The sequence below is a fragment of the Neodiprion lecontei genome, chromosome 3 (genome assembly GCF_021901455.1).
Source record: "Neodiprion lecontei isolate iyNeoLeco1 chromosome 3, iyNeoLeco1.1, whole genome shotgun sequence".
Classification (NCBI taxonomy): Eukaryota; Metazoa; Arthropoda; class Insecta; order Hymenoptera; family Diprionidae; genus Neodiprion; species Neodiprion lecontei.
The window spans coordinates 33,834,414-33,849,756 of NC_060262.1; the positions used below are offsets into that span (position 1 = coordinate 33,834,414).

General features: G+C 38.9%; 1 protein-coding gene across 2 annotated transcripts in view; it reads left to right on the forward strand.

The window, feature by feature from the left end:
- The window catches only part of LOC107223181, a 78,784-nt gene that overhangs the window by 39,837 nt on the left and 23,604 nt on the right, over positions 1 to 15,343 (forward strand). The window contains exon 1 of one of the 2 annotated variants that reach the window (XM_015662793.2): positions 4,054 to 4,936. The exons of the other annotated variant lie outside the window; for it this stretch is intronic. The gene's annotated coding sequence lies outside the window, so the exon portion shown is untranslated. Of the gene's footprint in view, positions 1 to 4,053; positions 4,937 to 15,343 lie in introns of those variants that run through there. 2 annotated transcript variants of the gene reach the window in all.

Sequence of the window (15,343 nt, forward strand, 5' to 3'; positions counted from 1 at the left end):
ACCATAAAACATCCTTATCTCAATTAATCATAAGGTCTTACTATCAAAAATATTTAATAGCTCTAAGAGTATTACATCTACAATATTTATGTCCGATTACTTCTAGTACCATTATTTATATTGTAAAATCCTGTTTTTGTTATTTTTGACAGTTTTTAAAATAAATCATTCTGAGGAGGGCCCATATCCGGGTCGAACCGTTAACTAAAAATACGTTTTCTTAATTGACCGATCACCAAGAATCTATAATATATAACAAAGCGTGGCATGACTGCGGTAATCTAGCTCTGTGACTATAGCACCTTATTCATGCAGCGGATGGAACCATGAAGAGCGGAATGAGACTATCGGATTACAGTACATGAGGAATAGTTACCGAGTAATGAGAGTACAACTCACGATTGAATTTCAAAATTATTATTACACAATATCTAAAACGCTAAAACGATCCAGCAATAACAGGAAGGTTTCGCCAAAATCTTAAAGAAAAAACAAAAAACGAACGAACAGCACGTCAGTTCGTAAATGTTGTCCGAATGACGAAGAATAATCGAAGCTCGGCACAATCATTCAATACATGCAACCGTGACTGCGAGCAACTCACTCGTAAACCTCACGTTCCGGAGCTATTTCATGCGTGATGTTTTCCTTGATTAGAAACATTGTTTTAGGACAGGCGGCCGGGTTTCCATCGCAAAGTAAACATTATCCAGCTGCTGAGAAAACAGCCTCGCGTAAACCTACGGAAAATAATAGCTGTATCATCTATACGCGGCAAATTGCTTCTTCATTATAGACACAAGTTACGTACACGCGCGTCCAAGGACGTAATCTTACGTATTTCATACAATCGTATTACACGTTTGGCCTCTATTATTGTCATTAATAACCGTGATGACGATTACGCTGCTACGTTCTTTGTATATCCACCTGGATTCGCGTTTGGTCTTTGTTATATTATAACGAGTATAATGCGTATCGCGTACCGCGAAGAAACCAACGTACTTTATACACCTTTGCGTGTGTGGCTCTTCGGCCACCAAGTTCAGTGCCATAGCGAGCCACTCGCGCGCAAATCCTTATATCGCAGAAAACCTTGGCGCGAAATACATCGCCATATTCATCACTCGTACTTTGTGCCAAAAATATGCATTATTGCTGTCGCATTATCACCACTGGAACTCAACATCTCTCACAGGTACGTGATCAACGAAAACGAATAACGTCTCGTTCGTTTCCTTATCAACACCGGCTGCGCATACGTGGATAACAGATCTGCACGCACGCTCGCTGCTCATTTGATACGTAATTGTTTCCGTTACTCGAAAGCCTTGAGTATTGTTTCTCATATCCGTATATTATGAGAATGATCGGAAACGCGTTACGGCAGCTGCACGCATGAATTCAAACGAACGGCATATTATGACACGCACCTTAGACGTAATATCTACCGAAAATTTTAAACGTGAAAACACTTTCGCCCTTCGGAACTCAAGTTTTCACTCACACTCGCTAATTCTATAACGCGCACGCAAATACGATGCATGCATGGAGTCTCGGACGTCGTATCCAAGTTTTTTTTATCTAGGTATGTAATAATGTAAAAGTTTTACACGCGAGGTCGGCGGTCGTAAAGCTATGTGTACTTTTATGTAACACGTAATTGGCTGCCTTCGAATTCGCATGACCAAACATCCGAATGTTTAAGTTGCGAAGACTGACGACGAGCTGCGTACGATATGAAAATTATATTCGAAAAAGAACGAGAGAAATAAGGGGAATGGAAAATTAATTCACTAGGAATAATGTAGGTGCCTTCAATGTGGAGTTGATACCCGATCACCCCCCTCGGACGATTCGCCTTTTCGTTTTCAGTTTATCTGATTTTATTTACACATTTTTCATATTACTCTCGATGACGATACCTTGACGATATTCACGCAAAGGGTTATTTCTTCGTGATATCGGGGATTAAGCGAAGCGATAAACATCATTAAACCATATCCGATAATAAATGGAAAAACGTCGAGGCTGTATCGAGGATAACGCGCAAGGTAGATAATCTTGATCGTAACGACGAATCGTTCAGGGATCAGAGACCAGACATAATAATAATACTTATTGGTTTATTATACTTCGCTTATTATAATCGCGATTCAGGTGAAATTTCAGCGTCCATTATCACGCGATATATTTCATGTTGGCTCGTTTGCTGTCGATGTCTGGAAACAACTGTCTCATTCCCATTGTGTACTTAATGTGTCAAGTTGCCGCATGCTCGTATAAAATTCAATACACGGTACAGTAGCTCATCCCTTGTTTGCTCATCACTTCTAGCCTTGTCCTGATAAGTGTTATTTCTTCGTTAGTGGATAAAAAAGAAAGCCATTGAGGCGCGGTTTCCGAAGGAGGTTGAAACATTCAATATTCAGAATAAGAACGAGAAATTATCGTGTATACCAACTTATCACCAGCCAGAATATTTATTTTATCATCTTAGCCAAGTATGTCCGTCAGAGTATTTCGTTCCCTCCTAACTTTTGAGCAGGCGAAATGAAGTCGTCGTGAAAATGTAAATTCAGTAGCTCCTTACACTTCGGCAATACTTAAAAACGAGTTTTTTCAACATACGTGTATAAACTAGTTGCATGATATTATATGCGTATGATATAAAAGTCTGGTGTATAAATGTGTTTCGCGGCAATGACGACGATACGAAAATCTGGTTTCCGCCTCGCGTTTGCCACGTTCATTGTCCCATCCTGTCATCCCTGAGACCTACGGAAAGAAAGAGAGAGAATAAAGTGTTTCCTGAATGTAAAAGTACCTTGATGACGTCGTACAATAGTTTAACACCTGCTCACGGTATATGTTCTAGACTATATTGCATACGAGCGGGTTCGGTCATCAGCATAGATCATAATTATATACCAACTTGTGCAAACACTTTAGACGCCAGAGGCGTCGGGTCAAGCATCGTATTCGTTTATAATTACCACACCTTGAGTAACCGTGCAGTCGAACCTTTAGCGCCGCATCTCTCACATCTAAACTTGTAATATAGAGAGGTGTAGTTAGTTTTAGAACGGCTGGAAATTGTGGATATTAAAACAAAGTCTGACAGCTAAAGAGAATAAATTTTTATATGTAAGAATTGAATATCAAACAGCTTGCACACGTGTTATAACGGTCCGCAAATATTGTAAAAACACATTACGCGATTTTCTTATCGATTACCGAGTATTTGTTCAGATGTATTTTTCCATTCCATTTGCAAGAACGTGAAGATTCGAATTATTCGTACACGTGCGCACATCTTCGAACAATTTTAAAGTTGCGGAGTTACTCGGTCTTTAATCAAAACTTACTTACGTAATTATTTTTTAAAACAATTTTTTTTTTTCACCTTGCTACTATTTTATTCTCAACCTTCCGTAATTCTCATTGTCAGGTCTCTTACATCTTTTGAATTTTCATAAAACAACAATATGAATATTCATTTTAAAATATAACAATGCTCTCACGTATATTAAATATACGTATACATATATGCTATAATACTAATTCACATGAAACTTTCGAACTATACCCTCTATTATTCATCGTTAATTTTTTCTCAACTGCACGAGGATCCCGTCGTGAAATCTTTACATTAAATGTTATCTATTTGTCTACAATAGTTTTACCTCACGTATCTACGTAACGGCCAGTTTAAACATTAGAAAAATCCTCAGTATTCCCGCAATTTTAAAATATAATTTTTCGTTTCCGAAAACTGTTATAATAAACGAACAATGTTACAAATTCCAAATTCCAAATTCATATTCATGGTAATCGACGGTGTTCACAATTGAATCATTCCTATCGCCAGTATCCGTTTTCGCAAATGATGCAATTTCGAATTCGTATCGGATTCGAAAAAACTCTGACCGGAATCTCGGAGCCTCGACGCGATTCCAGCACCGTCGACGAGGAGCTGCAGCGGCTGCTGGCTGCTGGTTGTTAGTTTGCCTCCCCGAAACTGGCGGCTCGGCGCGGCGTCGTCGCGTCGAAGGTCTAAAACTGGTCGGGCAGTTCAGTCGCTGCCGAGACGCCGCGCCGCCATAACGCGAAGGGACGTCGCGACGCCGGTTTCTTCGTCTTGCCGCGATCAGCTGTCGCGCCACAAGCGTGACTCGATAGCCGGCGTTCGATCGGAGAAGTGTCGTAGGAAAACTTGATCGAAATAAGGATTATTTTGATTTATTTTTATTGTGATAAAAGGTGTAATTCTCTCCCTACGTTCGAAGGTGAAGTGTCGTGACGACTCGATTGGTCGTCTCTTTGCCTTCTACCATCCTGTGATAATAAAGTTTTATAAATAACAGTGAAACCTGGCCGAATGATTTTCGGTTGGGAATGAAAGTGTAATTCGGATAGTAAAATTATTCAAGGCCTGCGTTCGACGGATTATGGAGATTGAAATATCGCCGCGATAGGTTGTGATAATGTGTGCGTGCGCCTGATCCGATCTGCTTGCCGAGCTCTCAATTCGACGTATCAACACGTTGCTGGCATATGATCGTCCTCTTTTCGTCTCTTTGTCTATTTTACTATTTTTTTTCTTCAAATTTCAAGGATTCCGTAAATCTTGCGTCTCTGTTTTATACGTCTGATTCTGAAAGTCGAACGCTCCGCCTACTCTCGTACACATAATTTTCTGGGAATTTGAAATATTCCTTCAATTTGGTGATTGTTCTTCTTTGCTCGCTTCTTACTGTGCGCGAACAACGAGAACGAGGAGAGCGATATTTTAACGTGAATCGAAATCAGTGAATCCTTGTGCTTCTTACCAAACCTGCCTACGAGTTCCGGTATTTGAAGAGGGATTTTCCAGCCGCTTGGACACGTCACAATATATAATCGATGTTGTGACGGCGGACTGCCAAATTTTTCTGTAAGTCCATGCGTCATTATTATTATTACCATTATTATTGTTATTAATATCATTACTAATATTATTACTATTATATTATTTCGCAAACTACGATGCCGTGTTTTTCTACACCGTTGGCAAATCGTCGACAGCGAATTTTGGCGAGCGCACTTGATCTACAAAATTTATTACGCATATATATACAGACACAAGCCTCAAATTACACGTTTCGCAAAACTTTGAGATAACGATCATAAAAGTCTATGTGGAATCGTGTGGATTAGGCACATGCCGCTGCTATGACTCTGTGTATACTCACCGGATAATCTCGTTTCGCTAAGACCGTATCGTCGAAGAAAAAAAAATTAAACAAAAATAAGAAACGAAAGAAAAAGTCATCGTTGACGAGGGACCGGTGTAGTCAAGTAATTAATTATTATCACCTGTGAAATTTTTATTCTCTTGAAAATGCGAGGCGAGTTGATACGATATTCAAGATGGTCACATTTGCCGAATCGACAATGCCTGTCAGGATATTCATTTGTTCTGATAAAATTTGTCTTAAAACTTATTGTTAGTTAAATCAAGCACTAAACTAGATGTCCATTTCCACCCGCCAAGTTATAAATTATAACTTGGGTTCATTCTCTGGCTCATCGTCGTACGTCGTTTTTCAAATATTTCATTCGCAATAATTTTCTCCGGATACTTCCGCTCCTGAAAAAATTAATTAATTGTAAGTCTGGATTTAAACGAATGAAATTTTGCCCAGACACTGTGAACTTCCTGTTAAAAATTCAAATGATGTCCGAGTTTCTCGGAGAATTCCCTCAAGCATTGTTTACAAAAGTTGGCAAAATGTTTAGAAATTCATGCAACATCATGGTGTTGGAATAAAAGCGATTTTGAAAACTGGAAATCGCACAAAAGTATTTTCACAACTTTTGTAGAAAGTATCTTGCCGGATCAAACATGATCGCAATCTCATCTTTGAATTCTTTATTGATCGATCCACCTGCCATCTTATATCTGGCATTCGGGATACAAAATGATGAAGCGCGTTTTAAAGTTTAAAAATTCGATTTCTCTCGCTGAGGAAAAAATTGCTGTGATTTGACGCGAACGATTCACGCCCCCGACTAAAGTACGTGGCACCATCTTCCCTGCCACGTGGAAGAGTTCAAAGCATTGCAAATACTGCTAATGGGCGATTCGCGATTCGATCTTCAAGAGCTAGACTGACAACTTGCGATTAGCGTAAGAATGCATGGTTTTCTTTTTTATACATCAATTTTAGTTTCACAATACGGTCCTCTGATCCTTATTCGTTTTTAATTTCGTATACATTTTCAACAAGCTGAAACACGGATGTTTCTCGTCACAATTAACAGAACGGAGTGATCGAGGTCCGTGCAGATGTTACTGACTTTTTACATTTCTGTCTTACCCACTGACTTGTACTAGATTTTTATCGCATGTAACGGGAATCTTTTATTAGTCATGCATGCGGCGTGTGACGTCAGTGAACATACGCAACGAGTTTAAACGACGCCAGGATAATGTAAACGTTTTCGCTTTTTACAGGACGATAGTGAAAGCGACATAATCGAAACGAAAATTTATTCCTGATATCGTGACGTGATTGGTATCGTGAATATTATACGTTATGAGTATAATGTACATAGAAATAGTGAAGAAAAATTCGAACTACGACGCTGCTTATCAGTTTTTTTGCACGTTTTTAAACTATTTTCTTTATTTTTTTTGTATACAGCTCTATCGTACCAACTATTATTATCGGTTAGTGCTATGAATTCACTCGTCGTTTATACTTTTTGTTCCACTTGATTCACGGAATGATAATTATTACTAAACCATTTCGTCATATGACAATACTGAAATCATTTAGTGATACCGTTGTAATTAACTCTTCATGCTAAAACGGTTGAACGGATTTTTATGAAATTTGGTATGAAGGTGTCTTACAATTAGATCTTGGAATAACACACAGGATACTTTTTATCCCGGAAAAATGTACAGTTACTGTGATATAGTAACAGCACAACTGATATATATGAGAAAAATTTGGTTTGTCGTAAACTCCGTTATTTTTCGTTATAACCATGGAAGCGATAATAATATGCAATGCTTCGTCGACCTACGCTTACATAATTGTTATTAATTTAACTACAGTTCGATGTTTCTACGATCTTGTATGCAAATAATTGAAACTTATGTTCGGTTACAGAAACCATTTATCGCGGGTTGTTTATATCATTATACTGATAACCATTCTGCGTGTGGTTAATTATAATTTTTTTTTTCTGTTCAAGATATCTGATATTGAAGTTGTAGATTTCCTGTGTAATTGTTATCAGCAACAAGTGCCATAAAAAATGACTTCACGCTGTATTATATAATATATGCAACGCTTATACATGTTGTAAGGTCAACTATAAAAACTGTTTTGTTATGCGGGAAAGGAAAAATAGGGATTGTCACAAGTTAATTATTATACGGATTGTCGGATATAAGGTACAAAACGATACAGATATCGTCGAATCGCCCGTGCCGAGATGACGAAAGACGAGTCGATGATCCCTGCTGAGAAATTCAACACCGTTCGAAATCTGCTTGTACTCAACCAACTACTTGAAGCATATGTTTGACGGTTACGGATTCTTCGGATATGCAACGGTGCAGTTATTGTTTTAACGGTACAAACGAAATACATTGGGTCTGGTACATTTTACTTCATGCAGGAATAAAATGAGATCGCCGGCTACCGGCATCCGTTGGCCTTCGATCGAATCCGATCCTCACCGATGCACCATTTTTTAGCGATATGTACTTATTAGTCGCGCGAAAACATGTTCTACGATTTTTTACGAGCGCTGAACGAACGATAAACGTTACATTATCGTTGACGTATCACCACTTTTATTACGTTTTTCATTATGTACTTGCTCGGAAGTAAATTGATCCGTTTATTTCGGTAGAATGAAAATTGCACAAGTGCACGTTAATTCTGCGTATCATATAAAAGATGTGGTTATAATACAGGCTTTACTGAACCTTGGTGGTTCTTTATCGGAATGATTGATCATCTAATCTGGAATCTTTTAACAACACACTTTTACATACATCGCCGTATCTGCGGACGCGGCGATAAAATCATTTTTTCATCCAGTTTAAAAGCCGATTTTACGTCGAATCGACACAAGGCGATCACTCGTGTGTTTTATACGTACTGGCTATGGCAGCCATTCGAGGAATAAATATCTAACATTAATTAGTCTATAGATTAGATACGCGATAAACGTCATACACGGAGTGTGATATTCAATCGGCAATGAAATTTTCTCTTACTTAGACTATAAAATCGTCTATCATTACATTAGGATTGTGTTATTCTACTTTTTCTTGATATTTATACCGCTGCAGGGTTCAAACGAAATGACCAGCTCTGATCGATCTGAATCTCTTTGTTTTCAAGTTATCTTGAGGCAGGTCGAAATAAGTTGACGAATGGTTTGTTTGATTCAAATTTAAAAAGAAACATCAATTTCGAAATTAATCGAGGCGGTTACCACGAGTCCTGTAAGAAAAATTATTTATAGTCATATCGCCGGTTGACAAATACTTATCGTTGATCATAACAACGATCAGAGAATAACAAATCAAGACTTGACGGAATCGATATCGATTTTGATACCGATTGACGTAGACGTTCTTGCAGTTAACTACCGCAGATTTTCCCTCATGTGTTCCTATTTGTTGACCATTGTTGACCATGACCCGACCGATCTGAAACCACGATTTCGCTCGCGCTGTTCGAGATTCGTTGTTTTGATCAATGATCGATACTGTTAGCCAGTAATGCCCGCGTTCGACTTCCGAGCGATTCTCCGCGATTGAATTGTTCGTCCGTACATGGCAAAAGTTGGGCATAACTCGTGCAGAATATGTAGGTGAGGGATCGGTCAGAGGCGTTCGCTCCCTCATTCCGCTACGCTAGCTGTGATCATTGGATTACCAACTTCCGAAGACTCGGACAGATTGCAGGGCATTGGAACGTCGAGAAGGGGATGGCTTGAAGAATGAATCTATTACCGGCCCCAAGGATCAGGGATAAGAAATAGGAATGATCATTTCTTTTCTATCCCTGACCCCTCAACAATTATGCACAATTATTGCTGCCCCTATTCAAGGAATAACGTGTAACTCCTATGCCCACATATAAGAGTTACGAATCCACTTATTAATGTATGTTCTTTCCCGAACTTATTCAATACATGTGAATATAGGTTCTTGGTGCTTAGGTCAAAATGAAAAACTGTTAATGTCTTGAAATTATCTCACAAGCTAATAATATGTTAATACAGATACAAGCTATACAAATAAATTAATATATAACCAGAAGAAGCAACAAAAGGAAGAAATAAGTTTTTGCAATCCTTGTTCTGACAATAACTTTATTATCGTTATATATTGACGAGCTTCTACCGTTCTTCCGACTTGACTTTTCACAACGGTTTTCTACTTTCCTAATGGTTTTTTTCATTTGGGAACTTTACGATGATTTTTGATGATAATCTTTGTATTTAATGTAAGTATCGGAGTTGACAAAATCTTTTTTTATATTAATTTTTTTGTACAACTTATATATCAGCTTCTAAGGAGGACACCCCTCAAAGGGCCGAAACGTCAAGCAATTGACAGTTTTTCATTTTCGCCTAAGACACCGAAAAACCTACCTTCACGAATCCACTTGTGGAATCAAACGAACCCGCGCCATTGACCCATCGACTTGAAATAATCTTGCGCGACTCTTCCGAGTTTTGATGACTGCGTGCACCAATGATTTTAAACTGTAATTTAACCCGTGCATTTTTATCGTATTGTCACACAAGGACTTTCCGTAGCCTTGGTACATACGTATATCTATAGTTCAGCCGTACGCTGCTTGAAAGTGGCCGCACGAATATAATTGATCGGTGAATGTATAGGCGATGCAAAACTGTAACCAAAACGAAAATTATGATGCATATATACGTACATGGATACGTGTGATCGAAAGTCGAGGTCGTGGGGCGGTTCAACGTCTTTGCAGATCTCTTCTTATTCGCGAATAAATTTGGCCTCTTTTTATTTCATCACACATTCTTTTTTACTTTTTTTTTTTTTTTCTTGCTTTATACTCGTCTTCCTTACTGCATCAGATGTAAGAAAATATGGATCAAACTTTTATTTTACAAAAATCTTTGATCGGAGCACACCTTGCTGTACAATTTTATTTTATTGTAGATTTGTTTAATAATTGTGAAGGTTTCACCAATGCGAAACTGTCCATCACTTTCATTTCATCTCTTCCTTTCGGTTTTTCGATTTTAACACGGGTTCTGTACTACTCTCTATACAGAATTTACATAGAGTTGTTCGGAATTTTAAATATATATGTATATTATACCTATATACATACTTACGTACGTTCGGTGAAAGTCTCTTCGCCGCGTGATGAGGTCGGGCTGATTAATGCCTTATTTCGGATTTACGAGGTGATTACAATGTGTCGATTCCTTAATTTTAATTCCACCTATCATTAAAACCTGTCAAGGAAAGAAACTAATATATGTATATAATAATTTTCACGCGGCCCTACATTTCAAAATCAATCTGAATGTAATATGGTATAAAATACCTGTAAAGAATATGCACGGGTCTCAAAATGGAGACAAATTTTGTCAAAGTCGATAGAAATATTTTTCTACGCAGAGAGAGAAAGCTTCGATTGAATAATGCAAAAGAGTGATTCAATTTAAAAGATGATAATTTTGAAAATGACTCCTTTTTCTCATCAAACGCGGCTTCGGCGTTTCCATTAAACGTCGAAAATTCAGATACACAAGTTGACAATGAGCATTGATAACGCAGATGTTGCCAAAATGATCCGAAACGTATTATCCGAAAGCGAATTAACAGGCAGCGAAATCAGAACATGTGAGAAATGCGTGTTTTCAGTGTAAAATCTGAAACACTACTGTCATTACAAGAATATCGGTTGACGACAGCGACCTGACTCGTTTTGTGACGTACGGAAGCTCTTACGTGTCTTTCATTCTAAGATAACTACTAGATCAGAAAGGGTGGACAAAACGAGTGATTTCACCCTTTGTAACCGCTCGTATACAACCTAGATCGCATCAACTAACGGCTAATTCTCAGAACGGCGCTCATTTATCCCCAAGAGCATACAATCGGACGCATCTCGTCATTGCGTACGTTCAAAAGCGTGTGTTTAAGCACACACACACACACACACAGACAGGCATGTGTGCAACGAAGCGACAGCGCGCGTGTGTGTAACTCGTACTCATCGAGTCCTGGTTCTGCCCACGTGGCCGTGCCGACGATTTCCCCCATTCCCATCTGACGTAAGAAGTCTGGAAGGTATAAGAGACGGTGATGAGGTCGACCACGAAACAGCCGCGTATCCCGTACCCTGCACCTATGCTCGGTAGGTAAAAGCGTCCCGCCGCGGCGTAGATGCTTACACAGCTTCCGGCGAGGCTTGCGATCAGCCTCCGAGCTCTCGAGGTCGACGACACGCGAGCGAGCGCCTTCTCATCGTCGGCCGCTTGTCGACTCCGCGCCACCGACGCCAACCTCGGAAGCAAAAAAAGTCAATTCGCCTCGGTTAATACGTGGAACCCAGAAATCCGGACCGCTGGGCATCCGCACGTCGTCCTCTGCGTTTCCCGTACCTACATTCGTCAAAGCTCGATCCGAAGCTGCAACTCGGGTTGGATGCCGTGAACTCGCTTTCGTTCGTTTGAAGCGAGTCGCGTGTTTCACCTTTCGTACAGGATCTTCGCAACAGAAATAGAACATTTACGCACGAATACGCCAGGCTTCGGGTCGTCCTAGACTAGTCGCAAGCTCGTCTTTGTATTTATACGGTCAAAATTCGGAGTTGTTGTACTTGGGTCGGAACCGTCGGTTCGAAAAGTCTAAACTCTGAACGGTCGAGTTTCACGAGGTTGCGACGAAACGGTTTTATGCCGTTTCGCTAGTTAATTAGACTTGTCGAAAGTACGGTAAAATACTTATTTTATAACTTTAACCTTGGGTCGAATATCTCGCGCACGGTATTGGCGGATTACAACTTAAGGTTTGATTCTTAAGCTTTCGGAGGTCGAAACGCCTCGCACAAATATTTCGTAATTAATAAATATCGTTCCCAATTTTGCACTTACGAACAGAATATATCACGATGGCCCTGCACGTGTACCGATACTCCTCAGTGCTTCGCAACGCCAGACGGAGAGTTATCGAAGAAACGTTCGATGTTATCCACTTCATTCGTCTGTCGGTGTTGTTTCTTTTTGCTGAAATTTTTTTTTTTTTTTTTTTTTTTTCACCGCGCGTTTTTCCCCCGACGTTGCCCTGTCACGTGGGTTATTTGCCGATGTGAAAAAAAATTGACGGATGAATCGTGCGGTCCGATAGCCTCCATTATTACCATCCTTTTTCTGCGACGAACCAATATCCGCAAGAAACGGGAGAATGGGACAGTCACGGTGGTGTACAGCTAACCAGGCGAGATTTTTTCAGAGGGACTCGCAGCCTTGACCATTTTGAATGTTGACATTTTTAGGCGGAATCCATTTGGATGCATAAAATGCGGATCTTACAATTTTGCTGGGGAATTGATGTATTAATGGATATCTGATCCAAAACCTGTTCTCCGCGCTCCGGATGTTTTCAATATGCTGATCGCTGTTTGTACGCGTATGGTCAAACGGGTTAGAATTACGGAGATACTTCCTCCGGCGCATCGGAGTTGTAAAATCGTTGTCAACCTTGAATTTCCGTGGGAATCGAGTGAGGAATTTTCAATCAACTTGTAGAGAAAAAGTGGAAATTCTTAGGATGCTGTATAATTCAAGCTCACGGGAGTAAGAAATTAATTAAAATTACACGCGGCTTTGGAACAATCGGGAATGACCTCGGCACATGTCACGGGCGTATAACCAATCAGAAAGCGTGACAGTGACTCTCATTCTTCGCGGACCCGTTATATTTTCGTCGTGAAAACGTGACTCTTGTCCATGCGCCAATGATTCAAATGACTATTCGTTAATTTCTTTCTACCAGCTTCTCTGAAGTTACCTGCATCCTCGAATCTGTTCAAGCGGAAGCTTGGTACTCGTTGAGAGTAATGTAATTTTACAGAGAATCGTTGAGAAAGATCAACACTGTTATAGCCGACGTTGCCGTCTTCTTTGCATTTTCGTCTGATACTATTTAGGCATTATACGGGCGTAATTAAAAGTTTAGCTCCAATTAAGAAGTAAAACCCTACCGTGACCGTGTCTCAAGAGAGAAAAAAGTCTCGGGCGATGTAAAATCTTATCTTTGATCACAGAATCTAACGATGAAAGCATTTTTCTTCTTCCGAACTGTGCGACCCCTATTTTCTACAGCTATTTTGTTCGAACCCTAAAGTTCACGAAGTCACCGTATAATCATTTTTCATTAAACTTTTGTTTGTATGTAGAAGAAACGTTCGTCGAAGTTGGATGAAAGGGGAGAATTCTGAACAGAGATCGGAAAGGCAACGAGTTTTGAATATGAAAGTTCATTATTTCATTATAAGAACACAAAGTAGCTTATTCCATTTAACAATTATTCGCTTTGAAGGCAATTATAGTATATCTCTTAACTTGTAAAATTTTGCCCCGTCTTTAGTGAGTTTAATTAATACAAACTCGACACATTTTAAGGCATTCAGATTTATCCGATTAAACGTCATAGGCCTTGGGAATTCTGAATTAGTGACCACAGTTCGGTTTCCATATTGACAACTATACATGAAATTGTAAATTATTGTTCAATAAAGCTTCTTAACACAAAGCTAGTAATATTGGTTTCTCAGATTTACCGGATCGGGCATTACTACTACATAATACAGCTCTGGTAAGAATTTATCGCTACGTGACAATCTCTTCTCGAATGTCTGCGCGGAAAATTGTGATTAACGTTGTAACATATTTCAAGGGCCGCCGGAATCTACTTAAACGTTTCCCACCATCCTTCGAGGATTCCGTCAACTTTATGCTTTTATTAATTATTATTAACTATATTAATTACGCCGCGGTTCACTCTACTCCTGGTTGGAAAGTGAACGGGGGGTTTTTTTCTTCTCTTTGTCTCATCTCACCTTATCGTTGAAACTCATTATGTAAATACATTTCGTCATATATTAAACAACAAAGTGAGAGCCTTGTCCGTAGAAACACTTGTATACATGCGACCGTATGAATTACCCGTCGTGTTTCTACGATTCGCTGATTCGGCAACAACATGCCGGTTGTTAGACTCAAAAATGCAGAACCGATTGCACCGTTTATCCAAGTCTCACTTTCTACACTGTTCTAACAAAACATAACGTAATACAAGACAATATGTCGTTGCGCAATAAAAATCCTCAACTCGTTCGCGGTTTGCAGCAATATTTTGACTCTCGTACTGAAATTTTATTGATTCAATTCATTTGAAATTGTGGGTTTTCGTAATTCTCGTACAGAATTATTGTACGCGTATGAACTATCGTGGTCAAATTTGCGCACTTGTTACGTACACCTGCAATGTCTGTATAACAAATAGAAATAAACAAGACAGATATTAAAAATGTCGAGTAACAATTGACTTTAATACACCATTCGTAATATCTTACCATGTCTGTGTTCGAACTACGAAAATATTTCGTTAAACAATAAAATGGACATCTAATCTCCGTGAAGACACTTTTATGTAACCGTGAACTTGGCGTGTCTTCTTATACGATTCGCTGATTTGTTTTTTGTTTGACTCAAAAGTGCAGAACTGATCGCAGTATTTGGCCAATATTTGATTTCTATACTAACATAACATGACACAACGTGACGTTGTTCGATGAACATGCTGCTCTGTTTCAGTGGTTTAAATGATGTGATATTTCAAGTATTCGATAAGGCTAATTTTCAGAAGTTAATTTTGGAGAACGTACCGATGCAATATTCAAATCCTTTTTACATTTTACTCACATACACGTTGAGAAGTGTGTCCAAAAATTGTCATTGGAAAAAACTTCTAATGTAAGTCAGTTATTGTAAAAAAACTGATTGTAAACAAATTATTTCAGTATATCTAAAGTTTCTATTTTTTCTAACCACGGCGTATCGTTACGAAAAATTTCTAAAAAAATACGAATTGATAAGGAATCTATAAGGAATGTTGAAATAATAGTTTCATAATTTTTCTCAGAAAATTATTAGAGTGAAAAACAAAAATTTGAGAGACGATAATTTGTTTTATCATGAATGCATTGAGCTAAAATTCCATCCATTGTGTCTGTGAAAGCTGTTGACTCCGTTAATATCATAT